Raw genomic sequence first — 2,531 nt, 5'->3', positions numbered from 1 at the left:
TTATGATCATGCTTAAAACTAGATATGAAACATAAAACTAAATATTTAATTGCATAAAACCCCGTCAACTAGAAGGTACTATGTGCTCACACTGGAGTGCTGTCTCTGTCTTTCAATCTTTCTGTGAAAAGCCAAACTATCAATGAGTGAAAGAAAGATCCCCTAATAACACATGTGCAAGCCTTGATATATTTTGTGTATACATATTAAGGAGAGACTAATTTAGAAGCAAACAAAAAAGTGGACCTGTGGCATTTATTAATTTAATTATAAACATGAGCTTATGATATCTCCCCAAATCATAATTAGACTCACAATATAAAATGTCTAATTCATATCTCCTATCTAGAAATTGCTAAAGCTTCATTGTCCCTATAAAGTGTATATGTAAAATAATTTTTATTTATTAAATTTTTTTTTAAATATTGGTTTATTTTTAAGAAAGACAGAGCACGAGCCAGGGAGTGGGCAGACAGAGAGGGAGACACAGAATCTGAAGCAGGCTCCAGGCTCTGAGCTGTCAGCATAGAGCCTGATGTGGGGCTTGAACTCACAAACCATGATATCATGATCTGAGCCAAAGTCAGACACTTAACTGAGTCACCCAGGCGTCCCCGCGAAAGAATTTTTAAAAAATTGTTTCAACATTCAAAAATCCTGATTTTTTTTTTTTTGCCATTTGTGCAGATCACTGGAATAAAACTGCATTATAACACAATTTAAATATGAATGCATTTTTGTTATTTAAATAGGATAGTTCTGTATATAATTTTTATTTTTACTTGTTTTTATTTTGTCGTTATTTTTTTAAAAAATTTATCTTAATTCCAGTGTAGTTAACAAAGTGTTATAGTGGTCACAGGTGTATGATATAGTGATTCATCAATTGCATCAAGTGCTCATTGAGATAAGTGTACTATTAATCCCCTTCACCTATTTTACCCATACTGCCGTTGGTAACCATCTGTTCTCTATAGTTAAGAGTCTGTTTCTTGGTTTTTATATTTTTCTTTTTTTCCTTTGTTTCTTAAATTACACATTTGAGTGAAACCATATAATATTTGTCTTTCTCTGATTCACTTATTTTGCTTACCATTGTATTCTATATCCATCTTGCAAATGGAAAGATTTTATTCTTTTTTATGGCTGAATAGTATTCCATTATATAAATATACATTTCTTTATTTAGCTATTGATGAACACTCAGGCTGCTTCCATAATTTGACTATTGTCAATAATGCTTCAATAAACATAGGGGTGCATATATTCCTTTGAATTAGGGTTTTTGTATTCCTTGGGCAAATACCCAAAAGTGAGAGTACTAGCTCATATGGTAGTTTTATTTTTAATATTTTGAGGACCTCCCTACCGTCTTCCACAGTGGCTGCACCAGTTTGCATTCCCACCGTCACTGCACAAAGGTTCTTTTCTCTACATTCTTACCAACACTTGTTTTGTCAGTTTTCGATTTTAGTCATTCTGACAGGTGAGGTGATATCTGATTGGGGTATTGATTTACATTTCCCTGATGATGAGTGATGTTGAGCATCTTTTCATGTGTCTGTTTTCCATCTGTATGTCTTCTTTCAAAAAATGTCTGTTCATGTCTTCTGCCCAGTTTTTAAGTGGATTATTTATTTTAGGTGTTGAGTTGTGTAAGATCTTTATATATTTTGGATACTAAGCCTTTATCAGACATGCCATTTGCAAATATTTTCTTCTATTCCATAGGTCTTCCTTTAGTTTTCTTGATTGTTTCCTTTGCCATGTAGAAACTTTTTATTTTGATGTTATCCTAACAGTTTATGTTTGCTTTTGCTTTCCTTGCTTTAGGAGACATATCTAGAAAGATATTGCTGTGGCTGATGTCAAAGAAATTACTGCCTGTGTTCTCTTTCAGCATTTTTCTGGTTTCAGGTCACACATTTAGGTCATTAATCTATTTTGAGTTTATATTTGTGTATGGTATAACAAAGTGTTCCACTTTCATTCTTTTGCATGTAGCTGTCCAGTTTTATTGAAGACACTATAATTTCCATTGCATATTCTTTCCTCCTTTGTTGAAGATTAAATGACCATAAGCTTGTGGATTATTTCTAGGCTTTCTATTCTGTTCCACTGACCTGTGTCTATTTTTGTTCCAGTAATATATTGTTTAGATTACTACAGCTTTGTAGTAGTCTAGATGTAGATGTCTAGAATTGTGATATCTCCAATTTTGTTTTTCCTTTCCAAGATTGCTTTGACTATTCAGAGTCTTTTCTGGTTCAATACAAGTTTTAGGAATATTTATTTTAGTTCTGTGAAAAATAATTTTGGTATTTTTGATAGTCATTACATCTAATCTGTAGACTGCATTCAGTAGTGTGGACATTGCACCAATATTTCTTCTTCCAATCTATGAGCATGGAATATCTTTTCATTTGTACTGTCTTCAATTTCTTTTGTTGATGTTTTATACTTTTCCAGAGTACAGGTCTTTTACCTACTTCATTAAGTTTATTTCTAGATATTTTATGATTTTTGGTATA

This window comes from Felis catus, chromosome A1 (genome assembly GCF_018350175.1).
Source record: "Felis catus isolate Fca126 chromosome A1, F.catus_Fca126_mat1.0, whole genome shotgun sequence".
Taxonomy (NCBI): Eukaryota; Metazoa; Chordata; class Mammalia; order Carnivora; family Felidae; genus Felis; species Felis catus.
This window is presented reverse-complemented; position numbering follows the sequence as displayed.